The following is an 18072-nucleotide window of genomic DNA, read 5'->3' as shown; positions in this document are numbered from 1 at the left end:
CAGTGGTTCTACTCCTACCTCTCCGGTCGGTCGCAGTCGGTGTTAGTGAGGGGTCAGAGGTCAACTCGGAGGTCTCTCCCTTTTGGGGTGCCTCAGGGGTCGGTCCTCTCCCCCCTGCTATTTAATATCTACATGAAAGTGCTGGGTGAGATCATCCAAGGGCATGGGGTGAGGTATCATCAGTACGCCGATGATACCCAGCTTTACATCTCCACCCCAAGTCCAGTCAACGAAGCAGTGGAAGTGATGTGCCGGTGTCTGGAGGCTGTTGGGTCCTGGATGGGTGTCAACAGACTCAAACTCAACCCGGATAAGATGGAGTGGCTGTGGGTTTTGCCTCCCAAGGACAATCCCATCTGTCCATCCATCACCCTGGGGGGGAATTATTGACCCCCTCGGAGAGGGTCCGCAACTTGGGCGTCCTCCTCAATCCACAGCTCACATTAGAGAATCATCTTTCAGCTGTGGCGAGGGGTGCGTTTGCCCAGGTTTGCCTGGTGCACCAGTTGCGGCCCTATCTGGACCGGGACTCATTGCTCAGTCACTCATGCCCTCATCACCTCGAGGTCCGACTACTGTAATGCTCTCTACATGGGGCTACCTTTGAAAAGTGTTCGGAAACTTCAGATCGTGCAGAATGCAGCTGCAAGAGCAGTCTTACCTAGGTATGCCCATGTTTCACCAACACTCCGCAGTCTGCATTGGCTGCTGATCAATTTCCGGTCACAATTCAAAGTGTTGGTTATGACCTTTAAAGCCCTTCATGGCACTGGACCAGAATATCTCCGAGACCGCCTTCTGCCTCACGAATCCCAGCGACCGATTAGGTCCCACAGAGTGGGCCTTCTCCGGGTCCCGTCAACTAAACAATGTCGGTTGGCGGGCCCCAGGGGAAGAGCCTTCTCTGTGGCGGCCCCGACTCTCTGGAACCAACTCCCCCCAGAGATTAGAACTGTCCCTACTCTCCCTGCCTATCGTAAACTCCTTAAAACCCACCTTTATCGTTCAGGCTTGGGGGAACTGAATCACCTCCCCCGGGCATGTACAATTTATGCATGGTATGTTTGTGTATATGTTTGTTTAGTAAATGGGGTTTTTAAAATATTTTAAATTATATTTAGATTTGTCATGAATTGTTGTATCCTGCTGTGAGCTGCCCCAAGTCTGCAGAGAGGGGCGGCATACAAATCTAAATAATAAATAAATAATAAATAAATAAATAAATAATTAAATAAATAAATCTCTGGCTGGACATGCCCCAAAGCTAGAACCTTTTGGCTAAAGATTAAAAAATACCCTGATCAAATTACCAATCCCCAATCAAAGAACCAATCCCCTTAAAACTGGAATTATTGCTCCTAGGAATAATTAGACAGTGATTAAATAAAGGTGACAGGCTGGTAAACATTCTAACTACTGCAAGAATAATATTCGCCCAAACTTGGAAACTGGATCACACCCCATCTACCTTAAATTTTATTAACAAAACTCACAAATGTGCTGAGCTGATGAAAATGACTCTTGAACTACAAGACAAAGAGGAATCAGAGTTCTACAAAGTGTGGAATAAATGGTACATTTGGCTGCAGAAAAGACAACATACAACTCCATCATGATCCTCTTAACCTTCACCCAAACAACTATCCCATGAACCCATAAAATAACACTACGAATCATTGATAAAAGGATGAACAAATTCAAAACAATAAAAATTTAAACTCTAACACAAGTTTAGAAACTTAAAATTTTTATTTATACAGATAATAAAGATCTTAAATGCTGTGGAGTAATCGGGTCAACAGATAAATTGACATTATTTACGACATCTGATAAATTTATAGATATGAATTCACCTCTTCTTTTCTTTCTTCTTTCACTTCTCTTTTATTTCTCCCTTCTTTTACTTTCTTTCTCTTTCCTCTTCCTTTTTCTTGCCTTCTCTTCCTTTTACTTTAGTTTTTCCCCATATATATATGTGTGTGTGTGTGTGTATACTTTGACTTATAATGTATACTCAAATTCATATATATTTGTACCAATATTTGCATAGTGCTTTTGCTTTATGTATTCCCTCCCTTATTTATCTTCAATAAGGATTATATTTTCTTTTTTAAAAAGAAAAGAAATTCCAGGACAACAGGCGAACCAATTACCTGAAAGGCCAGAGACAGGTTCCTGCCAGTTTGGACCGGTTCTATAGAATCGATAGTGGGAATTTCACCCTGCTCACTGAACTGGCAGCCATGGTCGGCTGGACATGCCCCTGAACTGGCTCTCTTGGCAGTGTTGTAGAAGCCACCATCTGGGTTTTTAATACTGCACATGCATGCATGCATGCGCAAAGTGTGAGTGCAATAAATATTGTAAAGCCAATAGAAACCCGCCACTGGTGTCAACTAATCCAAAAGGAGAAAACTACAAACATAGATTGCCCAAATAAACCTTCTTTGGGGAAAGGTGCTCCTACAGAAGAAAATCTGGGCTTTAAGCCCTGTATCCCCTGTTTTAGTAGCCTTTTGCCAGGTAATCACCATCTCCACCCCTTTCAAAGGGAAACCCCTCCTGCCCTGCAAACTTCCCCAAACCTTCCCCTCCTAAGGAATGAAAACCTTCTGGATGATCTCAGCCTGCAGCAATGCAAGTAAGGTCACCATTTCCAAAAGCAGAGGCATTTCCTCTGCCTTTCCCGTCCACCTTTTACTTGGTCTTCCGGGAGGCAGGGGCCATCCCACCCATGTAGCTTCAAGTTTCATTTTGATTATCTTTACTCCCTGACCTCATTCAGCAAAGTCCAAGGTAACTGAACTTTTGCTTTTATACACATGTGCCTTATCTGCCCCGACCAGCAGTGTGAACTGTGGGATCTCTTGTTTCAGAGGTATGTTCCAGCTCAGAAAGGATTCATTTCTTTCTTTTGTTTCATTTCAGAAGCATTTTGACAGAGGCAGCAGGAATCTGCAAGGATCCCAGACGACATTCCCGATCTTCTATAGACCTCCAAAGTCCCTCTGGTGAAGGACCTGGGAAGTCTCTACTAGAGGAAGGTTCATAGAGTTGTGAAAATCTGCCCTGGTGGCATCTAGTCAAAAGGTCTGTTGCTGCCCCACCCAGCTACACCAGAGGAAGGAAATCTATGCCTGGCCAGCCACTCAAATGCAAACATCAGTAGCATGTTTTAATCTGAATATATGTGAATCTGTCTAAGTGCTCAGAGTCCACCTCTACTTGAATGCTTAACTAATATGTATTTAAAAAAACAATTCTGAAGTTTTAAAATAGCACTGGAAAAAATTGCTTACAAAATAGGGAAATGCCCTTCTAAAATGCTTTGCATGCCACTTCTGTTGCCTTGGGTCAGAAGGTACACATATTCTTTCCAAAATGATTTTCTTAACCTTAAAAAAAACAAACCCTTGATGAGCTTCCTCTGGCAGAAAAGGGATAAAAATCAAGGACATCATCATTTAGGGTTGATGAGTGGAATGATTGATCAATCCATTATTTTATTTCAGTACTTCCTGAGTCTTAAAGAAATGCATGGGGTATTTTTATTCAGTAAAGGAGAATATTTGTAGCTCAAGGTTGAAATGAGCTTGGTCCTTGGTGCTCCCTGAGCTTGGCTGCCTTCTTGGAGAAGTTTCATTACCCAAACTAGGTAACAACACTCACTGCTGATATTACCTAGGTTGGGTAATGAAATATCTGCAAGAAAACAGCCAAGCTCAGGGACCACTAAGTACCCCTTGTTTTAGAAATGCCTTTTTTCCAGTATTGTACTGGCAAATAGCATTGCATTCTTTCTTGCTTATTCTGCATTTTAATCACCTGCTGTGTCCATTTAAGCCAGTTCCGCTTTCACACACTGCCCTTTACCTCCTTTCAGAATTAACCCATTTTTCTGGAAGGAGAATCACCCAATGCACTAATCCTGAAATGATCCAAAGTGTCACACAAAGCTATCTCAGAATACTAACCCTTCACATTCAACAAGTTTGGCATACAGCAGAAAAAGCAAATGTAGGGTGTTTGTTTGCTTTTTAAAAAAGTGTTGTGGTTAGGCATGTTTGACTCCAGCCAAGACCACACCTTCAAAGCTCCAGAAGGATTTCCGCTTTGGGGGTCCAGATCAAAAAACCTTTGCAATGGAAAAATCAGGCCAATTTTTTTTTTAAATTTATGAAAAGGCACCAGCTCTCCCCTCACTTCATCAGATGCCTCTGTGAGGGGCAGCTCCTAAAAGTTTGTGCCACTGAATAAAATTTGCCTTGCAGAAAACGGTGCTACTAGACATCCTCAGATGTTTCTTGCTAGGTAAATTAAGAGTGATCTCCTGGCTAAGGAGTTCTCTTTTCATATTCGGAAGTGGATAAGAAGATAGACGCAACCCCATTCTAGCCCACGTCCAAATCTCGGTCGCCCTACATTCCTCTTTCTCCCGACTCCTGAGCCTGCAATCCTCATTATTCCGCTCCCTCCCCAGCCCTAACCTGCCTGTAAGCATCAGAGGAAGCAAGGTGGAGAAGGCGAAAGAAAGGAAAGTGAAGTGGGAAGAGGGAGGGAGAGAGAGAATTTTGCCCAGCCAAAACGCTTGTACCTGGCACGTCTCTGCGTAAACGGAGCAGTCGGTCTCTCCGCCTCTGCCTGAGCGCGCCGGGCCAAAGTCAGACGTCGCAGGCGCGCGTCTCTCTCCCCTGGCCGTCCCGGCCCTCGCCCTTATATGGAGTCGGGGACTCCCAGCCCAACTCCCTTCCTCCGGGCCCTCCCTTCCTGCCCACTCCGGAGCCCCGAGAGAGGGAGCCAGGTAGGGCTGGCTGTTGGGCAGATTGATTGGAATCGCTCCTGAGATCCAGTGGAAGAATCTGAGGCTCACTCCGGGGCGCGGCTCGGTGCCAGCCTCGCCCGCTGGTCTCGAAGCAGCCGCTCTCTAACTTCGGCTTTTCCTAGAAACTCCTAGACTGCGATAAAGCTACTGAGGATATGGTCAAAAAAGTCAGGATGGCGACCGCAACGGTTTTTCTATGCATAGCATCTTACAATAGGAAAGAACATCGCGTGAGCCTTCGCAATGAGTCGTTGTAGACCACTAGGCGTATCCAAAGCACCCGAGGGCAGGACAAGAAATAGTGGTGCTATTTATTTATTTTGTCAAACATGTACAAGATAGTAGGTATTGATATAAACATAAACATTAGCAAAATAGGTACAGATAAATTAGACAATAGGACAGTAAGACAGGGAGGGTAGGCACGATGGTGTGCTTACGCATGAGGGCGACTGTAAATAATCTAAGGTTAAAGTTTTGGGGGTTTGGGGAAGAAACCAGAGTTAGGTAGTACATCCTAGGCATTGATCACTCTGTTGCTGAAGTAATATTTTCTGCAGTTGAGTTTGGAGTGGTTTAAATTAAGTTTGAATCTACTGTGTGCTCATGTATTGTTGAAGTTGAAGAAATCATTGACAGGTAGGACATTGTGATAGATGAATTTATGAACTACGTTTAGGTCAGATCGTAAGCAGTGAAATTCTAGGCTATCTAAGCCCAAAATTTCAAGTCTGGTAGAATAAGGTATTTTGTTGCAAGCAGAGGAGGACTCTTCTTGTGAAATACTGTGTCTGTGGACTCTTTCAATTGTATTAATGTCTGATTTGCCCTGCGGGTTCCAGACAGGTGAGCTGCATTCAAGAATTGGTCTAGAAAATGTTTTCTATGCTCTGGTTAGAAGTGTAATATTGCCAGAAAAGAAGCTATGCACGATTAGATTAATCAAAGAGAGAAGCAACCTGGAAGAACAGAAGTTGCCTTCAGAAACCATGGACACTCCATCCCTGGATTGTTTTTAAGAAGAGACAGGACAGTCACTTGTCCATTCTATTCTATTCTTCTTTGGAGACCCACTTAATAAGGAAGTGCAGAATGAAATAAATAAAATGTTAAATATTGTGGATAATTACAAAAGAAATAGCGATATTAATTAAACAAAGAGAATTAAGAGATTTTAAAGAAATAAAAACTGCAGCACTAGAAAGCGCTCAAGTGGTAGTGGTATTGGGTTGGAAAGAGTCTATAAAATGGACATTACAGAACTGGTACTGGTACATGGTGGATCGCATTCACTTTGAAATTATGGAAATAAGATTAAAAAACTTTGATGAAAATAAATTGGAGAAGCTGATGGTACGATGGAATAAGGTAAAAGGTTACATGCTGAGTAGAATCTGTGATGGAAATGTGAAAAATAAACTCCAATCACTCTTTTAATAATAACAAATGCAAAGTAGAGCTAAGGAAATATATATATTTTATATATATCAACTAGTAAATATTTGAACCTCCCGCAATTGGTGGCGGTGGTGGTGGTATTGTCAGTCGGGTGATGGGCACATGCACTGTGCACTGTTTTATGTTTGTCTATGTAATTTTATGTGCAAAACCAATAAAAATATATTAAAAAAAGAGACCCACTTAATTACACTGCTAATGAGCCCCCTCCTTCATAATTGCATTATGACGGCTCCTTTCTCTGAGTTTACTTCACAACAACCACCCTGTGAGGTCACTTGGACTGAGGATGAGTAGCCCAAAAATCATTTAGCTGACTTTTTACCTAAGGGGGATGGGACTTTTTGCCTCTGCCAGTTGGATGAAGTTCTTTCTTCCGCAGCAGCTAATAGGCCGCTGCATTATCTCCCTCACCCAAAGGCCCCTAGCTCTTCGCCCCACCCCTTTCATCACAAAAATCCACATTCAGCCACAGCCTTTTGGCCACATGGCACACTTCACCACCATCCAATCAGAATGCTCCTAACAAAATGCTACTTTGGGAAGAAAAGAATGGAACAGTTTGCTCTTTCACACACACACACAAGTTGAATGATAGAAATGGAAGGGGCATCAGAGGCCATCTACTCTGACCCCCCTTCTCATTCAGGAGACTTACAGAATGATAGAGAGAGAAGGGACCTCAGTGGCCATCTAGTCTGACCCCCATTCTCATTCAGGAGACTTACAGAATGATAGAGAGGGAAGGAACCACAGTGGCCATCTACTCTGACCCCCCTTCTCATTCAGGAGACTTACAGAATGATAGAGAGAGAAGGGACTTTAGTGGCCATCTAGTCTGACCCCCCTTCTCATTCAGGAGACTTACAGAATGATAGAGAGGGAAGGGACCTCAGTGGCCATCTAGTCTGACCCCCCTTCTCATTCAGGAGACCTAGAGAATGATAGAGAGGGTCTCCTGTTTCTCAGATGTAGCCTCATTTTCAAATGTCGAATTCTCTTGCGATGGTGTTCTCCGACGCCCCAATCTACCACCATGCTGTGTTGTTCTTTCTCCAATTCTCCTGCTCCCTTTAATCATCACCACCACTCCATCTCACCGTCTCGTACTGTTTGGCGTGCCACAGGTCACACCACAGGAATCACAGGAAAACGCAGGGGATCACAAGGAGTTGACACCCCACTTTCTTATGGCTCATCTCGGCCTTCCAGTTTCTGCTCTCCACTCTCTCCTCTCATGTCTTATTTCTCACAGGTTGCCCGTCATTTACTTCCGCTCACCATCAAATTCTGCCTTCTTCTTCTTCTCTTCTCTCATGCACTTGCTCCACACACAACAATCGCCACCTTTCACAATCAGGAGACTCATGATTTTCCAAATGTCACTAATAATCACACGTTTGTTCATTTCAGGTAAGTGGATTTCAGTTGTTTTAGTAGTTTGCTGTTGCTACCGTTTACCCTCCTTTGCTTCCCAGTTGTCACGCTCGGCGTGCTGGGCCTATGGGCTGAGAGTAAATCTCAGCTCTTTCCCTCGCCTCTCACAATGGGGGCTTGCACCTCCACCCACTGCTCAAGACTTCCCCTTAAATAAGCTCTCCCCCGTGGAGGACTGTCACCGTTTAAATGGCTTCAAACAAAGAATTTCGGGTACAGATCAGGAGCCCCTAATCTGCACGTTGCGACGGCTTTGCCCCACCCCTGGAAGTCCCTCCTTGTATTTCTTAGCTGGGTAGGAGATGGTAAGTCCTCTAATACAGTGTTTTTCAACCAGTGTGCCATGAGACATGGTCAGGTGTGCCGTGGGGAAATTAAACATGGGTCCCCCAAACTACAGCCTGCATGCCAGATACGGTCCATGGAGGCCATTCATCCACCCCGCTGCCAGCCGCCTCCATCCCCTCACATTCCCTCCAGCTATCAGTGACAGGAAGAGTGGAGGCACAGGGAACGCTCACTGAACAATCACCTTCTAGGATTCATCCTGACCACTAGCAATGAACCAATAGCAGGCCACCTCTCATCCACACCCAGGAAGGTCCCCGCTCGGGCTGCCGCGCACTTGTCATTGTGTGACCATGGTGAGTGAGTATAAATACAATTAGAAACTATATTATTAACTATATGTATAATATGTATTGTGTTAGTGTCATTTTGTGTCATTTTGGTTGTTGACATGAGCCCCCAATTAAATGTAAAGATAGAAAAAGCAGACACACACACATGAAAAATAGAAGCAAAACACCCTTTTGGTAGTCAAAGGGCTCACCTTCAAAGCAAACAGACTTGAATGCAGTGAAAAAACAAACAAAACAAACTCAAAGCAATTAACAAGTAACTATGAAGTCGTCACAGCTACTCTCCTTCAAACGTTTTCCAACTCACACATTTGACTATGGTTTAAGTTTAGAGTCCTGATATCAAAGCACAGGGTCCTTGGAGAATCTGGAGAGTAAAGCCACATCCACTATCACAAACAAATAATCTTCCACACTGAGAGGCAAGCACGATGCCCATTTAACAGCAGCCCTAATTAGTTGAACCACACCCAACCACAGGTGAACTCTCTTATCTCTTGTAATACCTACGTAGCTGCTCTTTTCTATTCATGGCCCTTCGCCTGCGTACGTCAATAAATGCTTCTTCATCATAGTCCAGCGAAGATAAGGATGATGATGAATTGCTTCCTAATGGGCTGTCTGCCATGACCCATTTCACAGTCACTCCCTGCTTCTGACGATACTTCGCTGTCTGAAGCAGTCGCCAGTAAAACAGACCTCTGACACTGGGTGGAGTCCTTGGGGCAGGAGCTGGCCCAGAGCCAACCACAACAGTGGTGTGCCCCAGGATTTTGTAAATATAAAATATGTGCCACAGCTCAAAAAAGGTTGAAAATCACTGCTCTAATATATGATTTGAGAGTATCCCAAAGTATCTGTGTAGTGGTAGGTTGCCTTTTATTCTCTTTTAAGAATAGTTCTATTTTCTTATTAATCATTCTTTCATAATTTTCATCTGAAAGTAGTTTTGTGTTGAAAGTCCATCTCCTGAAATCTCCCCCCTCTGCCATTTAATTAAAATAGGGTTGTGGTCTGCCCAGAGATTTGGTTCAATCTCTATAGAGTTTAATTTGTTATTTATTTCTTTATTAATCCAGGCCATGTCAATTCTTGAAAAAGAAGTACCGTATATACTTGAGTATAAGTCGGTCCGAGTACAATGATCCCTCGATTTTCACGATCTCGAACTTCGCGAAACGCTATATCGCGATTTTTCCCACCGATGACGTCACTCCCTTCCTTTCTCATCTTTCTTTCTCTCTCTCTTTCTCTATCTTGCTTCTTCCTCTCTCACACTCTCTTCCTCCCTCTCTCATCTCTTTCTTTCCTTCTCTCTCTTTCTCTATCTCTCCCCCTCTTGCTGGCGGGCGGTGGGCGGCGGGCGGGCGAGCGGGGGCATCAGCGAGGAGCCGGGGTTTCCCCTTTGCATGGGCGGCGGGGAAACCCCGATCTTCGTCTGCTCGCTGCTGCTGCGCCGAGCAGATAAGCTGCTGGGCGGCCGAAGGAACCTTCCCTGGGTCTTCCCCCTCTTGCTGGCGGGCGGGCGGGCGAGCGGCGGGCATCAGCGAGGAGCCGGAGTTTCCCCTTTGCGTGGGCGGCGGGGAAGACCCAGGGAAGGTTCCTTCGGCCGCCCAGCAGCTGATCTGCTCGGTAGCGCAGCAGCAGCGAGGAGCCGAATTGGGGTTTCCCCTTTGCGTGGGCAGCGGGGAAACCCCGACCTTTGGCTGCTCGCTGCTGCTGCGCTACCGAGCAGATCAGCTGCTGGGCGGCCGAAGGAAGCTTCCCTGGGTCTTCCCCGCCGCCCACGCAAACTCCACCATCTACGCATGCGCAGCCATAGAAAAAAGGGCGCGCATGCGCAGATGGTGTTTTTACTTCCACAACCCTACATCGCGAAAAATCGATTATCACGAGGGGTCTTGGAACGGAACCCTCGTGATAATAGAGGGATCACTGTATAAGCCGAGACACCTACTTTTGCCACAAAAACTGGGAAAACTTATTTGACTCGAATATAAGCCCAGTGTGGAAAATACAGTGGCTACTGGTAACTTATAAAAATGGAATATTCTTCTATTGTAGCTTCTTAAAATTGTTTTTGTAGAAGAATAAAAAAAACATATGAAGAACGGTTGCAAGAACTGGGTATATCTAGTTTAATGAAAAAAAAGGACCAGGGGAGACATGATAGCATTCTTCCAATATCTCAGGATTTGCCACAAAGAGAGTCAACCTATTCTCCAAAGCACCTGAGGGCAGAACAAGAAGCAATGGGTGGAAATTACACAAGGAGAGAAGCAACTTAGAACTAAGGAGAAAATTCCTGACAGTTGGAACAATGAATCTATGGAACAGCCTGCCACCAGAAGTTGTGAATGCTCCAACACTGGAAGTTTCTAAGAAGATGTTGGATATCCATTTGTCTGAAATAGTATAGGGTTTCCTGCCTAGGCATGGGGTTGGACTAGAAGACCTCCAAGGTCCCTTCCAACCCTGTTATTATTATTATGTAACTTTTTTCCTTCCAAAATGTTTTTTATTTCTTGCATCTTTCTTCCTCCCCTTCCAAAATCTTTCTTTTTCTAAATTCCAAAACCCTCTTAAAATATCTTTAGGAATGTTATCTTAATCTTAAAGCCTGTTATCTTAATCTTCATTACAATATCATTATAATTTTCTTAATAATTGAGATTTCATATATTCTTTCAAAACAATTGCTTAAATCAAACTTCCATATAATAAATATTCAGATTTTCCATTTAAAACATATTTCATAAGTTAAAATCATTACTATCTCAATAGATCAATAAATAACAATTGTGGGTTACTCAATCATTAATTGTAAAATCTTTCTTCTACATGATATTTAATCTTCCGTAAGGAGAAACCATACTCTTAAAAAAGGTAAATCTATTCATATTAATTATGTAGAACAAATGATTAATGACAAAATTCATACTATTAATAATATTATCCTAATCTTTGTATTGTTTTAAACAAGTCAGAATTAACAATCCTCTTGGGTATAAATATAGTTGGAAGAAAAAGTTTAATTACACAGAATTATCTCCATTTGAAGCAACAATTTCTTACAAAATAACCTATCCTGTTAATCAAATTTAAATGGGTAACTTACATTTTACTTGTACATTTTATTTACTTGTAAAATATTGTTGTTGGCTTGATCAGAAGAGAAAGCCATGGTTCCTTCTTTCTGAAAGTCTCTTCAACCCTCCCGCCCCTTCCCCCAGTGTTTCCTGTAGAGGAGGAGCTGTGATTGTTACAGCCTGCTGCCAATCAGATAGCTCTCTCAGTGCCTCCTTTCTGTATAGAGGAGGATCTGTGATTGGTTCAACCTGCTGCTAATCAGCCAGCTGAGGGGTATTGCCAAGAGCAGAAAGAAAAAAAAAACCTCATGTTGCCAGCCATGAGGTTTCTTTCCTTCCTGCCTTTCACATCAGAACTGTGGAGCTTTGGAAAATGCTGCAGGGCAGTTTTCAGGTCAGTGAAAGTCAGTGACTCTAGTATAAGTCGAGGTTGGATTTTTTGGCACATTTTTTTTGTGCAGAAAATCTCAACTTATACTCGAGTATATACGGTATGTGGTTTAGAGTGAAAAATAAATTGTTTTTGGGTTGGGTGTCTAGATCTCCAGGCATCTATTCAATCTAGTTCCTCTACCATTAGATCAAAAGTCGTGGGTAAAACAGATCTTTTCATATTGTTTCTTCTTACAGCTTTATAGTCCATAATGGGATTTATAATTCCATTGTAAACTCCAACAATACAATATTTTTTACAATTTAAATCTGCCAGTATCTCATGTAATTTTCTGAAAAAACATTTTTGTTTTTTGTTTGGGGCATAGATATTTACGAGAATCATTTTCTCACCCAAAAGCTCTATCTTGGTAATAGAGAATTTTCCTTTTGGATCTGTAGATATTACTTGGAGTTTTAATTCTTTTTTAACATATGTGGCAACTCCTCTTTTTTTTTTGTTTCATCCAGTGATGCACATAATTTGCCTAATTTGGCGTATACTAAATATTTTCTATGAGTTTGTTTTATATGGACATCTTGCAAACTATTTGAGCTTTTTGCTGGAGTAGTTTTGTGGTTTTTCTTCGTTTGATGGGGTTATTAAGTCTGTTAATGTTGATCAAAATTAATTTCCATTCTTGTTGCATTTTGCCCTGAGATGTTTCTTTTTAATTCCTCGCTGCTGCCGCTGTCTGTGATCTGGTCCTGGTTCCCTCCTTCTTTTCCTTCTCACTTGCCCTCTCCAAATTCGATGTTAGCCCACTAAGTTCTTGTCTGGTTTCTTTCTCTTCCTTTTTACTTGCTTCTCCTCGGTCTCCATCTTCTGATTCCAGGTCTAGGTCTAGATTAGTAAACTGATCATAAACTTCTTGTACGCGTTCCTGCGTATCAACTCTGAATCTTCTACCTTCTAAACCTATTAACATACTGTCTGGAATCAACCATCTAAAAGTAATTTCTTTCTTATTTAGTAGAGAGGCTAGTTTTTGTAATTCATTCTCCTTTCACGCACTCTTCTTGGAATTTGTTTTAAAATAATTAATTCCTGGTAGAAGCCTCACGAAAATTCAAGGGTACAAATTTCAGACACACACACGTTTGAAAATTCAAAACAATGTTCTTTATCACAAAATTCAAAAGAAACAAAGCACCTTTTTGTATTGCAAAGAGCACTCTTCCTCAAAACAACCTTGTAGGCTGTACAAATCCCTTAATCAGTCCTTAAGTACTTAGCTAGTAGCTAAGGTTTCTCCTCCACGGGGTGCTTGTTAGTCCACTCCTATTGTTTTAGGTTTTAACTCCAAACGTCTTCCGCGTTTTCCAGGTTTCTCAGTAAATTTTTTTTTTTTAGTCTTTTCTCCCCCACCGCTGAGTAGCCGCTAACCAACTTTGGTGGGTCCCACGCTGCTGCTCTCTCTTAACTTAATCTTCCATTAATTTGACTATGTATATTTTTGTTATCATACTTGGGTTCTTCTTCTTTGTAAATAGGATTGTAGTTACACTCTCTTGCTTCCTCTGTTACGCTGGGCTGTCACAGCACTAACGTCACCATGTTGGTTGGTGACTCTCTTGCTTCGAGGTTTGCGAGGTTCTCACTCCTGCACACGGGGTGCTTGCTTCACACCTCCATGCTAGGAGGAACCCTCGCTACTTCAGCCACCTCTCCAACATGGTTGCGTCGAAATTCAGCCAAATTTCAACCCCCCGAACTGCAAAATCAGGCTTGGGAGAGCAGAGCTCTACTCTCGCACGCCTGCTCGCTGTAGACCCGCCCCCGGAAGTCAAAAGTAATTTCTTTCTTATTTAGTAGAGAGGCTAGTTTTTGTAATTCATTCTCCTTTCACGCACTCTTCTTGGAATTTGTTTTAAAATAATTAATTCCTGGTAGAAGCCTCACGAAAATTCAAGGGTACAAATTTCAGACACACACACGTTTGAAAATTCAAAACAATGTTCTTTATCACAAAATTCAAAAGAAACAAAGCACCTTTTTGTATTGCAAAGAGCACTCTTCCTCAAAACAACCTTGTAGGCTGTACAAATCCCTTAATCAGTCCTTAAGTACTTAGCTAGTAGCTGTGAAGAAACGTCACAGCCCTCCTTCTTCCAACGAAGTGAAACACACACACACTTTACTCTGCTTTGGTGTCAAAGGCGTGAAAAATCCACAAACAAAGTTCAGACACAGCGAGGCACGATCCTGAAGAACTGCGATCAGATAATCTTCCACAACGGCTAAACTAGCACGCTGCTATTTATAGCAGCAGCTCTAATTACTGGAGCCCCATCTAAACACAGGTGGTCTCTCTTATCTCCTATACTATTTCCTCAATTGGTCTCTTTGATGCATAATTCTGTGCCTGCGTGGGTCTAACACTTTGTCATCCAAATCGACTGAAGATAATGGAGGTTGGCTTCCTGGGCTGTGTGCCAAGCCCCCCTCTTCCAAGTCACCCCTACCTTCTTCGTCGTCCGAGGAAACTGCACTCCCTGACTCTGCCGGCAACAAAACAGGCCTAGGACATGTTGATGTTTCCCCTGCCTCCACCTCCACATTCCCTGGGGCAGGAGCTGGGCCAGAGCCATCCACAACAGAAGTAGACTTTTTTTTCCTTCTGAAATGATCTAATCAACAAAAGTTTTTCTTTTTTTACCATGGAGACTTCTATTCTGAGTGAAGCGATTGTAGCTCCTTTTTTGTTATGTATTTTGTTTTGTATTTTTATGCATGTATGTTGTGTCTTGTTTTTTAAAAATAATAATAATTTTTTAAAAAGAAATAGTTACATAGCTGGCTGAAGAATTAATAATAGTAACAACAACAACAACAACAACAACAATAATAATAATAATAATAATTTATTAGATTTGTATGCCACCCCTCTCTGAAAACTTGGGGCAGCTCACAACAACAACAACAATACAATACAATGCAAATCTAATATTAAAAAGAACAAGTTAAAACCCATTATTACTAAAAACAACCAATGCTACACAATCACACCACACTCAAATGCTACAAGTCAGAAGGGGGGGATTAGTCCCCCCATGCCTGGTGACATAAATGGGTCTTCAACATCTTGCAGAAGGCAAGGAGGGTGGGGGCAGTTCGAATCTCTAGGGGGAGTTGATTCCAAAGGGCCAGGGCCGCCACAGAGAAGGCTCTTCCCCTAGGTCCCACCAGACAAAATTGTTTAATCAATGGGACCTGGAGAAGGCCAACCCTGTGGGATCTAATCGGCTGCTGGGATTTGTGCGGCAAAAGACGGTCCCATAGGTATTCTGGTCTGATGCCATGAAGGGCTTTATAGGTCATTACCAACACCTTGAATTGTGTCTGGAAACTAATTGGCAGCCAGTGCAAGCTGCGGTGTGTTGACGAAACATGAGCGTATCTTGGAAGGCCCATGATTGCTCGCGCAGCCACATTCTGCACGATTTGAAGTTTCCGAACACTCTTCAGATAGGGCCGCAACTGGTGCACCAGGTGAACCTGGACAAATGTCCTCCTCACCACAGCTGTTCTAATGCTAGCTGTGGATCAAGGAGGACGCTCATGTTGCAGACCCTCTCCGAGGAGGCCAAGAATTCTGGGAGTTGAAGTCCACAAGACTTGTTTCAGAGGAGAAAATAAAACAGGATTCATGCATATAACATACTCAATCTAATCCTATTTCTTTAATGTCCACATAACATTAAAGCATAAATTGATCCAGTTGGTTAGTTCTTATAGTGCTCTAAACCACAAAAACACAGTTAAAATGAAGAACATAACCTAACTAAATTTGAGATCCAAGTAATCCTCGATTTAGAACTGGTTGCTTAGTGACCATTTGAAGTTACCATGGACACCCTCCCCCCCAACTTAAAAGCCAGTTCCAAACTTCCAATGGCTGCCCCTTCCTGTCCATGGTAATGTTATTGCATGTTGGGTACTCAGCAACTGGACTGCATCTATAGCCATTGCAGCATCCCACATTACATGGCCACATTTTATGACATTTTACTGAAAACCACAATTTACTTCTGGTTTTCAGCACAAACAACATATAGCAAACAATGGGTCAACTTTACAAGCATAGTGTTTGCTTAATGACCACCACAGAAACATATTGGATTTGGCAACACAACAGAGTTGGTCTTCTCTGGGTCCCGCCGACTAAGCAATGCTGGTTGGTAGGGCCTTCTCTGCAGCAGGCCTGACTCTATGGAACCAACTCCCCCCACCCCAATGTCTGTACTTCCCACACTGTTGGCATTCCCACACTGTTGGCCTTCCGTAAGGCTACAAAGACCTAGCTTTACCAGCAGGCCTGGGGGTCATGAATTTACATCTTTCATGGCCAAATCATATTGATTGGATTGCCAAGTTGTGAGTTTTTAATTTATATTGGACTTCTTTTTATTGTTAACTTTTTATATTTTGTTGTAAGCTGCCCTGAGTCCTTTGGGATTGGATGGCATAGAGGTCTAATAAAAATAAATAACTAGACAAATAAATAAATAAATAAATAAATAAGTAAATAAATAAGTAAATAAATATTCTAAAATTGGTTGGTCACATAGGGGATCTCCTTTACAACTGTCATGAACTATGACCATAATGGGCAGGCTCTACTATGGTTGTAAGTTGAGTTTGTCCTACTGTTCATCTACCCGACTCACTCTTGTCCAGGGTTGCCCAACCTTAGCAGCTTTATGACTTGAGGACCTCAACTCTCAGAATTCCCAGCATGGTTGACTGGTGAATTCTGTAAATTGAAGACCACGTGTCTTAAAGTTGCCAAGGTTAGACATTCTTGTTCTAATTTCTTGGGAAGATAACAGTGTTTTCTTCTGCATGACTTGGAATAGATCTGCCAATGCCCCATTGTGCAATTGCAAATGTAAAGTTCCTATTGCAGCAATGTTTCCCTTGCACAACAGCACAACTTTCACTTTTGTGTTACGAAGGAGAAATTAAGGAGAACTGAAAGCCAGCTTTCATAAAGAGCTGGAGGAACTATTTTCTAAGAAGAGGGCAAAGGAAGCCACCCATTCTGATTAAATCATGATGGCCCAGCCTTAACCAGGCCGGCGAGTCTGAAAAAAAATGCAAAACAGCATCCCTGAGTCAACCCTTGAGGTCAGTTCTAAACAAATGCAAGACTTGCCTGTCCCTTTCCGCTTCCATAGCATCACTTCCCTTCTTCTCTCTCTCTTTTGCCAGACAAAGAAAGAAAATGCAGAACACAAAAGTCAGAAGTGGCTGAAAAAGGCAGTCAGGTGAACCTTTGAAATTTTTCCATTTACTGAGTGTGCAACATGCTGAATTTGCTTACTAAACTAACCCACTTTACAATACGTGGGATGGTAGTCATCAATCATGCTGACTCCATACCCTGAGGCCACAATGATCCCAAACTGATGAAACTGTTTAAAATTCACACTAAACTATAATTTAAAAGGAAATGTTTATAAATGTTTATTGTATTAAACACTGGATATGTTATCTAGAATATACTATATAAAGGAATTTCAAATGAATGTTGGAAATATAAATGCCTTTTATCATTTATGGTGTACATCAGGGGTCCCCAACCACTGGGCCGCGGACCAGTACCGGGCCGCGGGGCATGTTGCACCGGGCCGTGGAGTCAGCAGCTGCTGTGGAGCTGGCAAGTGCCAAGGGTTGATCCAGGACCTGCTAGCCGGCTCCACAACACTGACGCTCATCGGGATAAGGTGCGGGGTTGAGCTGGGACCCGCTGTATGTCCGGGATTCTAGTACTATGCACATGACATGCAGTGGGTTTTGGCTCCACCCCGCACTCATCCACCAAACTTTGGGCAACTACATTACATGTCACTTGTCCCTGTGATGTGTAATGTAGCAGCTACATTACAGTCACAGGGACAAGTGGAGAGAAGCAGAAGCATGCTTAATCCTGCCCCCAACCACACCCCTTTCCACCCCCACCGGGCCATAGAAAAATTGTCTTGCTGAAACTGGTCCCTGGTGGAAAAAAGGTTGGGGACCACTGGTGTACATGGTGATAAAATAAAAGAACTTTTGGAGCAAGGTTCATATTTTAACACAGAAAATTCTTAGATCTGAAGATAAGATGAAAGAATATAAATACTTTTGTTGTTATACAGAGACCGCTTCTGGACTTTATGGTTAAGGTAGAAAAAAAATTGGACTTTG

At 42.7% G+C, this 18072-nt stretch overlaps 1 protein-coding gene across 1 annotated transcript in view; it reads right to left on the bottom strand.

The window, feature by feature from the left end:
• The window catches only part of LOC139155656 (tubulointerstitial nephritis antigen-like), a 169971-nt gene extending 165279 nt beyond the window's left edge, over positions 1 to 4692 (bottom strand). Inside the window, exon 1 of the mRNA XM_070730880.1 lies at positions 4595 to 4692. The gene's annotated coding sequence lies outside the window, so the exon portion shown is untranslated. The remainder of the gene's footprint in view (positions 1 to 4594) is intronic.
• Between the last annotated feature and the right edge of the window lie 13380 nt (positions 4693 to 18072).

This window comes from Erythrolamprus reginae, unplaced genomic scaffold (assembly GCF_031021105.1).
Source record: "Erythrolamprus reginae isolate rEryReg1 unplaced genomic scaffold, rEryReg1.hap1 H_4, whole genome shotgun sequence".
Classification (NCBI taxonomy): domain Eukaryota; kingdom Metazoa; phylum Chordata; class Lepidosauria; order Squamata; family Dipsadidae; genus Erythrolamprus; species Erythrolamprus reginae.
This window is presented reverse-complemented; position numbering and strand designations above follow the sequence as displayed.